This window comes from Pinus tabuliformis, chromosome 3_1 (assembly GCF_031772625.1).
Source record: "Pinus tabuliformis cultivar Carrire ecotype Pingquan chromosome 3_1, CPIR1, whole genome shotgun sequence".
Taxonomy (NCBI): Eukaryota; Viridiplantae; Streptophyta; class Pinopsida; order Pinales; family Pinaceae; genus Pinus; species Pinus tabuliformis.
Window position 1 is genome coordinate 331,882,613 of NC_142301.1, and position 16,054 is coordinate 331,898,666.

At 34.6% G+C, this 16,054-nt stretch overlaps 1 long non-coding RNA gene across 1 annotated transcript; it reads right to left on the minus strand.

The window, feature by feature from the left end:
* Positions 1–13,558: 13,558 nt before the first annotated feature.
* Positions 13,559–14,437, minus strand: LOC149187096 (uncharacterized). The gene is made up of 3 exons (XR_016256180.1): positions 14,206–14,437; positions 14,048–14,111; positions 13,559–13,616 (listed from the first exon to the last, which is right to left on the minus strand). It is a non-coding gene; the product is annotated as an uncharacterized LOC149187096 (long non-coding RNA).
* Between the last annotated feature and the right edge of the window lie 1,617 nt (positions 14,438–16,054).

Consider the following 16,054-nt stretch of genomic DNA (forward strand, 5'->3'; position numbering starts at 1 on the left):
GAAATGTCTTCATTCTTAAAGACTAAAACTCATAATTTTTGCTAAGCAAAGTGATGGTTTGTGGAAAAGTGTTGGAGGAGGACATTTCTTCAAATATGGTTGTGCGCCTTTTTTTTTTAATAGAATCAAACACCCCCTCCTTTAAAAAAAAATTCCATTTTCTCAATAAAATGTGCTCCCCTTTTTGAAAGATTAAAAAAAAAATTTAAAAAGACTTTCAAAAAATATTTTAATTTTTTTAAAATCCTTTAAATAAATCCTTTCAACATATGTGAACTTTTGGAACAAATTTCATAAAAAAAAAAAAAAAAAAAAAAAACCTTTTTGAGCTTTTCATGGAGCCTTCTATGAACCTTTAAAATTCCTTGAGGCTTCGATGATTCATTTGATTCTTAGACCTCAACCTTTGACCTTCTATTATCTCTTAGAGAAAACTGTGGCTGTAGGAAAAAATCTAAGTGTCATGGAGGCTTCTATGAACCTTTAAAATTCCTTGAGGCTTCCATGAACCTTTAACATTTGTTTGATTCTTAGACCTCAACCTTTGACCTTTTATCTCTTAGAGAAAATAGTGGTTGTGGGAAAAACTCTAAGGTAACCTCAAACCTTTTTGAGACTTAAAGTTGGGCCTTCAACCTGGAGAGGCATCTCTCCCTAAACTCAACTACTCAAAGTCATAGTAGTAGAAGGTTTACAATTAAGTCCTATGGCCACATTTATCTAAAATGACTGATTTTGGTTGGAATATGTGTAAATTTCACCATTGGGCATGGAGTGTGACCCAATGAGGCTTTATATAATTATAGTTCAATGAGGAAAACACAAAAACAAGGTAGTGATAATTCCTTTGACACTTTAAGGAATTTGGAAGAAAATGAAGGAAATTAGTGCAATGGTTAAGTGAATAAAAATTATTAAATCTGTGAGAATAAAGAAATAAGAGCATAAACATATGAATCCCAATTTCAAAAGCTCAGTATTTCAGACATGTTTTCATTAAGATCGAAGAATACGAGATAATCATAACACAAGAATTTCTGTAAAGTGCTCATGAAGACGGTTTTCATTAAGATCTGCTCAATAATATACAAAAGATGTTATATCTCACGTAAACTCCAGTTTTGTCTCTAAAATTAATTAGAGTAATAAAAAAATAACAGTACATATCTCTTAGATACATGCATATGAAAATATATTTTAAACATATCAAGTTTTCAAATCAAAACAACTTGGTGAAATCTATGCTAAAAATGGGGCTGAAAAAATGTATCGTTGTTATGCCTCCTTCACTGTAGATCATGCTTTGTCATACCTTCAAAAACAGACTTATGTTGTAGCTCCTTCCTTCTCGGGTATCCCTCCTTCAATTCGTTGATAAATCCGCTTTCAATCCTTTAGCTGTCAGAAGTGATGATTTTGTTGATGGGCTGATTGTTAGTGTTTTCTTTCAAAATGTTCTTCCAAAATGTGCTCACAATGAATTGTCAGCCCTCCTCTGTGCCTGTCTGTGTTAAAACACTAACAAGCACTTTATCAATAGTAGACTAAAATTTCACTTTGACAGTGAGGGATCAAAAACTCAAAAGATGTTCTCAGCTAAGGGTACTAGTTGTCTCCAACAGAAAATCCACCTTAGTCATCCTCTGTCTTTTGCTTTCTCCAGTCTCCATTGGAGTTCCCCTCTCAGAAGACCCATAATCTCAAATATTAATTCCTCTGTCCCCTGGAAAGAAATTCCTCCAACCTCTACTTGTTTTCCATAAAATCCCTAGGCAAACCCTCTTGCCACTTCATAGTGAAAATCGGTGCACCGCCTGAACAATTCCTCCCATATCGCCCGTCCAACTTTCCAGTTTTCCCCATTTCATTTTTGCACCCTAACGACACGCAAAAACAGAGGATCGAGATTTGATCCTTGATCTTCCGTGAGTAACTCAACAAACCGAGCAGTTTTTAGCACAAACAATAATGATCATGAGTGATTTGACTATATGTGGTAATTCATTTAAAAACGTGTTAGGTCATGTATTATGATAACCTAACTCGCAGCAAATTTAACCCTTAGATCATGAATTTAAACTCACATACCTCTCAAAGGGCGGAAACAATATTTTTATTATGTGATTTTACCCTTTGGAATTGACCAAGTGTGTTTGAGAAATGATTACTCTTTTTGCTAATGTGGAGGATGTTTGTGTAATATAAAAAAAAAAATTCAATTTCTTCATTTTGGCATTGATACCTTAGTTACCGGCGAAATCTCTTTTGTATGCGAATTTAACACTATTTTTACAAATCGACAATGAAGTGTGAGCAATTTTAAAAACTAATAACTAAAATTGTGATAACATCTTCGATAGACTTAGTGGAATCGTTGTTGTTTTATATATAAAAAAAAATGGATTGTTGTTTGCGCAACTCCGATGGGTTTTTATGCGCAATGTTGCGCACTCCTTCAACCTACAACCTACAGGGTGTGGAGATTTTAAGTTTTCTACAATTTTGTAAGTTGCTGACATTTTTTCGTAAAGCATTAAGATTTTAAGTTTTCTACAATTTAGTAAGTTAGTGACATTTTTTATCAACACATTTCATCTTCTTCACAAGTGCGTAATTGAAACTGCTTTCGCACTTTCTCCTAAGCTTCTCACGGCCCTTCGTTCTTCTTCGCGAGCTTAAAAACAAATTTGAAGAGTTGCTCTATGAGTCTTATCACATAAAACAGTAAAAAATAGACAAAATTAGTAAAGATTACTCTTTTCAATATTCAAAATAACTAAATAAATTACATTAAAAAACATCAACAAAATTACTTGAGTGAAACTGGACCAAATCTTCTATAACACAGGATAAACAACAAAAACTCGTGAATACCTATATACGAATAAGCACAAATTACTTTGTTATTTACTTTAAACCTACTACCCAAAGAAGCGTCATGCATGCATACCTAACTCGCTAGTGGAGTCAGGAATATAATAATCATTAACCTAACTCGCTAGTGGAGTCAGGAATCTAATAATCATCATCCATGTATGTAACTACGCAGTTGAATTTTGAGCCACCTTAGGGCTTATCAAGCTTACTATGTCGACGTCGATGACTTATGGAGAGGATGACTAGATGAGAAAACAGAAACCCTAAACCTATTATGCCTCCAATGATTCCTTTAGTCTGGCCGAGCAATCATTCACCGACTAGGGTTCGGTCCAATCAATATCCATCCCATTTTCAGTGGGTAGATGAGAAATATGTGGAGGCCAAATACATGCAATGGATGACATGTATTATTCATCCTAACGAAATGGGGGGACTGTATCATTGTCTCTTTATAAGATTCGAAACAGGTGGCCGCAGCGAGGGTTGAAACAGCTCGTGATGGCTCAGATGAATGAAGTGTCGTCGATAATGATTGCAGATCTTTTGATGATTGTAGTTTCACAGGAAATGATAGTCAAATCCAAAGCATTTACTTACAATCATATTCCTTTGTGATAAATACCGTTCGTCTTTACTTCCATCGCATTTCAGTTTCTGATAAATACCGCCCATCGTTACATTGGTTGCATCACTCCTCGAGACAAGTGGTTGAAAGTGCCGTTGGGTTGATTACCTTCCTTTCAGACGGATTTATTGATTTATTCTAAATTAATGCTTTTATTCACGTAAGGTATCACATATACAGACTATTTTTTCATTTTCAGTTAATGTTTTTATTACGCTGGTGAATCACACAAAGATATTGTTGACTTCGTGTTCAACACATACATATTTGTGCTACTCAATATAATTTTAATTTTTTTATTCTATACTTTTCCAATTAGTTTTTGAGATATTGTCCAAATTCATGTCTTAATTTTTATTTTTTTAATAATTATTTTATTTTTATCATATATTTTACAAAATTTTATTTACATTCATATATTTTATATATCATCTACTATATATTGTAGTCATTCCAATCTCATAAATAAAATTTGTATTTAGTATAAATAAAATTAAAATAACCAAATAAATACCAAAATTTTAGCCCCCACTCCATTTTTTTTGGGTATTCCATCGATAGGTAGATAAGTTGTATTTTGAAACAATATAGGATGGAAAACTTGGTTATCTATTACATATTTTACTTATTTCATTCTTAAATTAATTTTAATTTTAATATTTAATAAATATTAATGTATAAATAAAATTTAAAACAAAATAGAAAAATAAAATATGTTCATGCATTACTTTATTGTTCATTACAGTATTCCATGGATAATTATTATTTTCATCAATGGTCACGTAAAACAAAATTTTTACATTAATTTTCAATTTTTTTGTTGTCCAGGGTGGAAATTAGTATCATAATTTATTTATCAAACCAATAGTGAACATAACTTATTCAAGGAACACGAGACTCAGTGGAAGCTAGTATCATACTTTATTTATCAAACCAATGGTGAAGATACTTATTCAAGGAACACCAAGATGTCTGGAATAGCTCATTGGTGGTTTGTAAAGAAGCACATTTTCACTTCATGTTTGTGGGTCTTTGGTCATTAACCTATTTCCTTAAGTCCAAGAAAGATAAACTCTTAACCAAACAAAAATAATTTTAGAACATACTCAAGGCCCAAAATTCTTACCTCTATTATTATTATTATTATTATTATTATTATATATATATATATATATATATATATATATATATATATAGATATATAGATATCTTGGCTTATTGATGAATACATTTGCTTTTTTATATGTTTTTTTTGGAAATGTCATCATAATAGAATTTAAGGGAACTTGGTTCATGGACTCTGAAATGTGACAAAAACAATGCAACAAAGTAATAATCATATGGAATGAAAGTTTTATGGTATAATCTTAACTCTAAGCTTGAATATAAGTTAGAGTTTATAATGCTATGTTTCTAGTAACACATTTCACCTTCATATATGTTAAATGAATGCTAAAATAATTAAATTGTTATGAAATATATAAAATATTAAAATATATATTAATAAAATATAATATAATTATTAAATAAAAGAAATTATTCAGGGAGAAAGATGAATGTTCAAGTGACATGGATTTAATTATTATATTATTTTTTATTTATCTTGATGTTTTTATAGTGAAAAAATTTGGATGAATGAAGTTATAATACTATTTTTATTTGTCTTAGTTTGATGAATTTGGATTTAAAATTTTTGAGAGGTAATTTAAGAAATTTAATGAAGTTTTTGAGGTGCACAAATTCTCGCATGTGCTACAACCCTAGCATTGTTCTACATGCAAATACCTTTCCAACAACACAAGAAAAACCTTAAATGGATTTGGTATGGAAACGTTATGTCACATGAAAGTTCACCTTCCTTATTTTTACACCATGATTTGAGAAGATCCTATGTTAGCCCCATTACTCATGGAAAATGGCTAGCCATATGAAAATGAGGAAGAAGACACTAGGAGTGAAAATAGTGTAACTCTAGTTAAGAGGTAAAGGAGATGAACTTAACTAGTAGTTGCCTATCAATTTGAGTTATAAGTAGGGCACTAGGAGGAAAAGGGGTTCCATGCTATTCAAGTTCATAGATGACCATGGTAGCTAAAGTGGATATGGAGAGGAAATAGAGAGGGTTTGTGTTTTTTACCAACACATGGTACATAGGTCTCCTTTAGTTTTATTTGCACCTTTTTCATTCAGAAAAAGAGAGTGTAGAGCATCCTCACCTTATAGCTTATATGTAAGGATTTAAAGAGCATATATTGTGTTCATTTTTCATTATTCTTTATTTTCTCATATTTTAGTTCTTTGAATGCTTAAGCAAGAAGAAATAACTTAATAAATTTAGAAATTTAAGGAAAGTTAACCATCATATTTTAGATTTTTGGATTTCAATATATTTTTATCAAAATTGTTATGATGAGTTATCCAATGAAATATCCATGAGAGTTCTCAGATCATATTGGTATCATAGTAGGTTTCTTTGGATATGTTGAGGGGAATTTATAGGGATCAAATTGGTTCATTAGGAGAATTGACGTCTACAATGGGTCTCAAAATGAAAATATTAAAATAAATGTGAAAATAACAAAAAAAAGAATTATGAATTTCTAAAAGAAAAGAAAGAAAACTATTTTTTATTGTATTTTTGGCTATCTTCTTGTAGATTTAATTGAATGTCAAGTTAATGCATGTGTTGGATGTGTGAATAAATTTTGGGTCCAAAGAACAACTACCCTACATACTTTGAGTAGACCCACAAGGAAAAAATTGAAAATCAATGAAAAAAACAACACACAACTTTTTGATGCATTTCCAATTTTTTGTTGTTGTGGGTATACTCAAGGTATGCAAAGTGGGAACTTCTTGGGAGTGGAATTTAATTACACATTCAATGGGTGCCTACACTTGAAGCTTGAGAAAGCATGTAAGGAGATACAAAAAAATATTGTTAGAAGAAATAATTCTTTTCTTTTCCATCCAAAAATATTCACCCTCCATGATGACATCATTATCTTATAGTTGATTTTGTTAATATATTTTTTTATGCCCATTTTTTTACCTCAAAATGCCCCTAATGTAAGTATAAGTCATAAAACCCCACCCATGATTAGCGAATTTCGTTTTAAAAACACTTGAGATTCAGTGAAGGAGAGATTCTTAATATAGAAGAGCATGTTGTATATATTAGCGGTAATGTGAACCTCATTATGGTGGTTTTAGAAAACGAGCTTGGAATTAGAGAATATGGAGGTTACAACTTAGAGGTTAGATTGGAGGGGAAATTAGGGGATCAAAAATACCAAAAGGAGTCTAATAAATAACCCAAAAGAGAATAGTTTGATTTGGGTGTCATGAACCATTCAGAATCCTTGTTCAAGATGCAAGTGAGATCACAATCAATCCATATCAAGGTGACATTGATGCTTTGAAATCAAGCCAATGGATGCATACGCTTGACATTTGAGTAAACCTACAAGGAGATATATTGAAAATAAAATTAGAGAAAATAGTTTTCTTTTTTTTCCTACAAAATATTTACCCTTGGGATGAAATCATTATCTTGAATTTCGTTGGTTTTTTCAATGTTGACTTTGTTAATGCATATTTTTAGACCCATTTTTCACCTCAAAATTCCCTCGATGTAAGTAGAAAGTCGTAAAACTATAGCCATGGCTGGTGAATTTATTTTTAGTAACCCTCGAGATACAACAAAGGAGAGATTTGTAAGGTTGGAACATCAAGCTCCAAATATTAGCAGTAACATGAATCTTATTATGGTAGTTTTGGAAAATAATATTAGAATAAAACAAAATGAAGGTTCCAACTCAAAGGTTAGATAAAAGGGGGAAATTAGAGGATTGAGAAGAACCTAAGAATGAGTCTAATAGAGAACCAAGAAAAGAACAACCCAATTTGAGCTTATTGAACCATTCACAATTCCTATTCAAAATGGAAGGGAAGGTTGAAATCAAGCCATATGAAATTTTTATTGGTACGTTGAAATTAAATCACTCAAACTAGAAAGATATCTCTTATTATTAATTTGTCATGCCAAAAAGTCGATAAAGAAGAATTTCATTATATTGAGCTTGAGCCTTATCTTAGTTACCAATTCAAAGTTGCAAAGGGATGAAACGATAGTAACCAAGGTTGAATTTGAATTCAATTCAATATGCGCAAAATTTTGACTAAAATTTTTTCAATTCTGAAATTTTTTCACTATTATATTATTAAAATTGTTTTTTCATTTAGTATTCTCTTATAATTATTTATTTTTTTAATATATAAGTATATATATATTATATATATATATATATATATATATAGACGGTATGGTGGAATTAACTTAATAACCATTCGAAGAACGATGGCAAGTGCTAGGGTTTGCTATCGTAGAGATCTGATGGTGGCCGCAGCCGGCCCAAAGAATGTTGCAAAGGCTGAAGGCGATCTAGGGTCTGGAGATACGGTGAGCGTTATTCTTCAAGTTGTTGAAAGGGTCCTCTCCATGGAATGGCGCAGTCAAGGGCCCCAAACCCTTCCAGATCACTACGACAACGCATCTGTGGGGTTCTCTGCCTCAAGGAATTATGTTTTTTTGATTTGGAAACGACAGGAAATGCTCAGGACCTTCGCAATTAGAGATCTGCTCAAAAAACCCGGTCAGATCCATGACTTGGGTTTTTCTTCTAATATTCCGTATCAATTGTTAGTTGAAGATGCCGAGGGTTTTGATCTGTGCGAACGCTCCTTCCGGCAAGAATTACAACGGGATCAAGCAGCGAGGCCCTCAATGGTAGACCACCTCCGTGCATGGTTAAACGAGGAGGTTTTCGGGGTGATGAGAAACGTGGTGCTCATTTACGACTTTGAACAAAGTCGCCACCATGCCGTATGGAACTTAGAGACCAGGACGCGCCATAACGCACAGAGTAATGGCAGGGGGGGTCTGCATGTTGCAGATCTGCTCCCTCTTTCAATGCAGTGGCCAAAACTTTGCAGATCCGGCCCAGATCTACCTGATCCAGCCAATATTCGAGACCCCAGGCAGCAGATCGGTGGCACCAAGCAAAGATCGAGCAGAGGGTTTGTAGATCTAGACATGCACAAAGAAAGACGACCCAAAACGAGGCCAGATCTGGAAGATTGTTTACAGTCAGAGCAGGTAAGATCAACTCGTTTTCAGATTTTTATTAAATCTCCTGAGGGGAAAACCCGATTAGTGTGGGTTCATGCAGGAGACACCATCTTGCAGCTGAAACAGCAGATATGGATAGAGATGGGATATCCAGTTCAGATCCAATATTTCGTCAGTGGTAGGTGGTCCCTCCAAGACTGTAGAACGATGAAAAGCTATGAGATCAGCCGAGGAACAATCATTGTTTTAAACCTGAGGCTGAGAGGAGGGGCACTGCCTCAGGGATAGCCAAGCTCTTCTGGGGGTGTCAAGGGGAAAACAGCACCCCAGCACCAACCCAAGGGAGGCTTATCCTACAAAAACATTTTACAAGGCAACAGAAACTCAGGGCCCTCGCCAGACCACGGCGGAAATAAGCCCAAGCCATATATTGTAGATCAATTGGGGCAAACCCCAGCTCTGAACTTTGACTCTACAGGGCTTGATGATTTCGTTGAGTCCTATGAAACGCAGGCCCTAATATGCCGTTTTAACAGTTTTTGGCCTAAACCAATGGATCTATTCCACTGGATCTTCACCAATTGGACCATGGAATGTGACATACATCTATGCTCCAAGGGGTTTTTTATAGTAAGATTCACATCCAAGGAAGCCAGAGATACAGTCATCAGCGCTGGGCCGTGGTTTTGGGGAACAGCAGGGCTGTTTATGACCCCATGGTTTCCAGATTTCGACCCAAACAAAATGACTGTATCCATAGTACCGGTTTGGGTGCGCCTATACAACCTTCCCCTTCACTTTTGGAGCGAACAAGTACTGGAAGTTATTGGGAACAGCATAGGGAAATATTTCAAAACCGATCTGGAAAGGATTTATGAAAGGATCTACACCTTCGCACACATTTTTGTGGAAGTAGATCTAAGCAAAGGGCTGCCGGATAACATAAGGCTGATCTACAAACAACAAAACTGGTTACAGGCACTAGATTATGAAAACACAGCTTTCAGATGTAGGCTCTGTAGGCAGACAGGACACTTGCAAAGCTCATGTCCAGAAGCCAAGAAAGTAAACAGTAAAAAGAAGCAGAAAGGGAAGCAGAGGAAAGGATGGCAATTCTCCACCCCAGACTCAGAGGTTGAAGAATCAGGGGCAGAGGAGGAAGAAACCACTACAGAGAATGCCGAGGTTACTCAAGAAACAGAGACTCAGAAGGGTATCACATCAGTCACAAAGGACTCACAGTTTCACTCAAACCAGGCGGAGAAGAATCAGGCAGAGATGACAAGTGCGGACCAAAGCATGGGAGGTATCAAACGGCATCACCAATCAGATACTTCAGACTCAGACAAAGAACCAAGTCCACAGAATGCAGAAACACAGTTGGTCATTGCTTCGATCGAGCCCACTCAAGGAGAGTGGCGCAAGCTCGAAAAGAAAAAGGGGAGAAAAACTTGAAGCGTGAGTTTACTCACTGCCGAAATTCAGTTTTTCTTTCTTTCTCTCCTCTCTCTTTCTCTTTTCTTATTCTCAGTGCACGTTAGTCTTCTAATGTTGTGTGGGGTGCGTCAGCACTCGTGCCCATGTGGCTGCTTACGGAATGCTTAAATGCATCTGCTAGTGTAACTTTTCATTAATTCTTTAATAAAAGGTTACCGTTTTTTACTTTGGAAAAAAAAATAAGTTATATATATATATAGATATATATTTTACTTGATTTTTTTTAAATTAATAAAAAAAAAATATAGTAATAAAAGAATCCCAAAAAAAATATCAATTTAGTGATTGCTTTTTAAATATTCTTGTTTTATAAGATTAATTACAAATCAAACTTAAAATTGTATAATAACTACATTTTTATATTGAAAATCAAATTTATGCATTATTTTTTTCCAAATATAAATTTTCAATCAAATTGCATAAAACTAAAATTTAAGTATTTTGTAAGAAACTAAAATTTACATCCCTATTAATTAGGGTTAAAAAATAACAATGATACCTCATTTTTACAAAAAGGCAGATACTTAAAAAATAAGTGTATTTATTTTACAAAGAGCCGAGTACTTAAAGAATAAGTGTATTTCATGTTATAAAAACAAGGAAGAGAATAAGTATGCTAAGACAAATTTATTGATATAATACCCTAAACGATGAATAAGCACCATGACAACCTTTTTAATGTTTTCACCATTGTAACTTAATCTGTCTTGATGTAATACCGTACCATGATTAATCGATGAATAAGCACCATGACAACCTTTTAATGTTTTCACCATTCTAACCTAGGCTATAACTTCTGCTATAGTTTCTTCCTAGGTCACTTTGTGAATTCGTACGAAACTCATACGAATACACTCCCTCATTTCACCAAGGGCTCTAAACTAGTCATGTGAATATCCCAACACAGGTCTCAGTGTGAACATAAAAAAAGCATCGGAATATTGGAATTGGAGGTAACTATTGATCAAACAATTACATTATGATTCCATTAGGTGTACGCTTACAGAGTCAAGAACAACTGTGACATCACATATAACAAAGAAAATATCTGCGAGTTGTAACAGAATGATCCCCTTGCACGAGAAGAAAAGAAAGATGGAATGCACATTCCAAAACCGAAATAATATGAAATCATTGATATAAAGACAAAATGCAAAAATGGGGCTAAAAAAAACTTTATTTATGTCACAAATTTCAATCTTTGTATTAATCATTGATAAATCCTTGATGCATTTTACGATTTAGTACAAGTTCTTGAGTTGGCCAAGCCTACTAAATAAATGTTAGTGGTATATATACATATGAATGAGGATAAGGCAATCCCCATCTTTGATATTTATTAAAATTAGATAAATATTTAAACAAGGGCAGCTGCAACGCAGCGAGTCCCTGCATCAAGTTGAGCTTGTTTAGGAAGTGATGGAATGATTGGGTAGCGGCACCCAGAGTTTGAGCAGGACCCAAAGGAGAGCTGATAACAACACAGCCAGTCAGTCCGGTCACCATTTTGTTTGTTAATTAACTTGCCTTGCTCAAGACCATGAAGCTAGCTGTATTCTCTAACATCAAGACAATACATGTAGGTGTTAACCAGAAGGTGACCAGATACCTGGGCTTCCACGACAAGGCCAGCAGGGTTTCCGGCCCCACCACCAGAGACAAACCTAGCGCCACGGAAACCTGTTTGAACATAAGTGATTGAACATAACGCATAATGCATGATAGAAACGTGGCTGAACCGCAGGACAACGGTGACAAGTACATGTTGGATAGCTGAGCGAAAAAGGCTATGCTCTCTGTGCTACCTTTGCTTCTGTCTCCGTCTCTGTAACCTTCTGTAACCTCTGCTGGGCCCTGCTCCTGCTTATGTCACTCAGTAAGTTGCATCTCAAACTATTGCTGGTGGAACTACTCGCTTTGGTTCTGCACCTGACAAAATGGTTCCCCCCCCGGAGCTACTGCGCTGGTTATTTACCCCTAAAAGACTCTGCTGCGAAGATCTGGAATACCTGCTGCAAGGATAGCGTAGCTGGTCATTTTAGCTAGAAGCGGATGAAAAGAGAATTCAGTGTTGGTTTTCGTTCTTGGTTTTTCTGTGTTTCAGAAGGTATATTATTTTCTTTGTTTTCTTTGTTACAGAATCTCGCCCAGAAAACCCTAGCGCAACAGGAATTAATTCCATTAGTAGGTGTATTATCCTTCCTAGTCTTATTTAGTTATTCTCTGGAAAAAATACAAGGGTTCAAACATTACGTAACAACGTAATTGCTTAGTTAAGAAATTATACAACAAATGAAAGTATAGCTACCCAGACACAACTGAGGATGGGCTAATACTCTTTTCAGGGATTTCCAGAATTAAATTATCACAATTAAAAGAAATTTCGTAAGAGAATTTTTAGCAAGGTTGTCAATTCAAAAAATTGAACTAGTTGCAGTTATGTCAACCGTAAGTCATTGCATTAGGTTCTGATTTTCTTAAAGAAAATAGTATAGGCAGTAAAGAAATTAAGTTGCAGGCCAATAATGAAAGTAAACATAATAGTAAGAGAAAAAAATAATTGAGTATTATTTACACTACGTAAATGATAAATTATAGGCATAATAACCCAGTTACCATTTATACGATAAATTATAGGCATAATAACCCAGTTACCATTTATACGAAATCCAGATGATTCTAGGTTATAAAGAAAACAACAACTGAATATAATATAAGTAGATAAAATTCGACGTATATCAATGAAATAAAATATTTTGCTGTTCGTCTAAAAGTTTAGACATTATCAACTGCTAAATTACGATCCTAGCCGACAAAAGACCATTGTGAAATACAATCTATTCACATATAATAGTTAAAAATTTATTTAACAGAAGTGATGGTGATATACATAGTTAAGAATCCATGTGCGTTAGATGGCATCATGACCATTGGATAAGAGAGATTTTAGGAAGAAAGGACAATCCTCAAATTATACAATTATGGAAAGGAAAAAAAATACCTAGTAAGCCAAATACTCTCAGGTATAAGCTAAAGTATCAAAATGGTCAATGAGTGAATTATAATGCCATAACTAATATCATGGCGCCTTAAGTCGACATTTACTCCAAAGCAACGTAGCATTTGTAAAAACCCAGAAATTTCCAGTATGTAAGGAAAGGAACCGGCCTCACAAGTTGACCATGATTATAAATCGACGCAAAGAGGTTCAAGGTTTTTTCTCCAGGAAGAGTTCGAAGTAGATTAAACCCCACCTGTAAGTAAAAATAAGGAATTATCACATGGCTTAGATAATAATTCGAAATCGAAGCATGATGTGTAAAGGAAATACGAGGAGGCAAAGAATTTTGAAGTCACCTGTGCATAAGATAGTTTTTGTACGAAGGAGGCGAAACAGACATTTCTGTTGTTTTTGTATGAAGGAGGCCAAACAGACTATTTCCGCCGTTGAAATTGCCTGGGTAAGTAACTACATGTCATTTTCTGCAAACAATAACATGATCAAAAAAAGGAAATATGCACAAAAGAGGGCCACACAGCGCTAAGAAGGTAAACGACAACAGAAGAGGGTCATGGCCCAAATCCGGTTCAGACTCTTACAATAAGTGGAAACTATTAACTAAAAACAAAACCCCAATTGTTACAGAACGTGATGAGGTTGCCGTTATGAAAAAACAGATTACAACAACCATTTAAGTCTAAACCTCGCCATAAAGCTCAAGGAATGTTCAACACCTGGAGTTTGGGGTGCCATAGCATCCGGACAATAGGAAAAACCAACGGCGGAACTAGAAGCTGAGTAAGCCGGAAGTGAGAATCATTACCTCGATGTAAGCCTTGCTCAAAACAAGAACCCGATCAGAGATTAGATTTTATAGAATCATTATGGAACATATGACATTAGAAACCAATACCTCAGAGGAGGCACTTAGCGTCATATTGGGCATCACCAAGAACGACATGAGAGCCGCAACAACCCTGTTTGCAACCAAGACATTCAAAGTTGCTAGTTAATGAATTTGGGAAACGTAAGGTCTCACCAAAAACTAAATAAAATGTCGACCTGCATTACCTTGCATAGTGCCTGAAGGAGCCTCCTGAAAACAATCTGGCATAAATTTAATATAGGACAAATCTTCCTCTGGCCAAAGATGGAGAAAGAGTCACCGTAGAGGGCTGCAACTAGTGGATGAGCCGAGACCTCCTTGCGGCAGAGGCACGAATGACCGGAGTGAAGCAAGGAAAAGGGCAATTGTTACCCTAACAAAGCAAAGCACAGCTGCGCTGCATCATCCACCTGTAACACATGCAAACACACTTGTAATTACCTGCGATTGCTAATGAACTTATGATATGTTACTTGTAACTACCTGCCAATCTCAAACATTTAACATTTCAAACTAATGTTAACATTAAAACAAACCCGTTGACAGTTAGCCAAAATGCAGCAGCCGTAAAACCAATTTAAGCTATGGTCGGGCCTCTTCCGCCTCGGGAAGAGGCCAAATAAGATGAGAAAGGTTAAGCGGCGAATCTGACTTTGGTTATGTGCAGAGAACACCTCACAGCGGAATTCCATACTTTAGTATAAGCGTCGTATAACAGACAACGAAAGCACTGAACTAATGCTAAGTCGGCACAGAACGATTACTATAGTCCCTGCCGGATGCCAGATGGCAGGGACTAATAAAAGGTGAAGTAAATGTTAACTTTTATATGAATTAAATGAAAATATTTTTTATAAGATTTAGATAACCATTTTAAAAATACATATTATTTATTTATTTATTAATCAATTTTAAAAATAATTTAATATTTGATTTATATTTTTATCACCAATTTATTATTATAATTTATAAGATTAAACTTAAATAATATATATAAAAGTTTAAATAATTTAAATAAAAATATATTCATATAATTTCATTTATTAATAAATATTATTTAATTTTGCTTATATTTTCAAACCATCTAATATTTGAATAATTAAAATCATCAAAAAATATTAAAAAAAATATATCTTAATCATAATGTATCTTGTTAAATTCCAATAAAAATAATAAAGATAGTGTGTTTTAAGGAATACTTAAATAAGACATCATGGACATTAAAGGAAAGAAGGTGGATAATATAATGAAAAGCTCCTTAATTTTTCATATGGATTGGGATATAGGTGCATGTAAGGTTAGCCATAGTAGTGTTTCCAAGGCTAGGAGTTCCCGCCTCCTCCACTTGATATGAGGTCAACTTACATGAAAAGGGCTTGCAACTCTTATTATACTTGGTGCATCGAATTTGATCTGGTTACTTCATCCATCATCATGCCCATACAAGGTTAAACCCCAATTGAATATTGTAAGCCACATAGGACACTTTGCGCAAGCTAGAGGAAGAAAGGTTGAAAGCTAAAGAATTTTTTTTACTTCACCAGAGTCGTATATAGGTGGTTCGATAGGAAGTCTAAAAAACAACTTTAGTGTGGGTGACTTAGTCTTAAAGTGGGACAAATCCCAAGAGGAAAAAGGAAAGCAAACTAATTTTCAGTCCTTGAGGATTGGGCCATACACGATACAAGAGAAGCTTGGCCAACACACATATCACCTTCAATCACTTGACGGGAAGATTGACTCTCTCCCTGTCAATGGCCAAGACTTAAAACAAAATTTTCAATGCAAATCTGGGAATGTGCCTCACACTATGTACATAGTCTTTTGTTGTTTTTTGTTTATTCTTTTCTTGAATTTTGTTTTGGTTTTCTTATGTAAATAAGTGTTGTCGATGATTGTGTTGAGGATTCTATGTGTGTGTGGCTAAACTGTAAAGAGGCTTATAGCATTTCAGTATTTTTCTAGCCATTTGTCTATATTCCTTATATTCGTTACGTATTTTGGCCGTTGAAGTTCCGAAGGAATATAAGATCT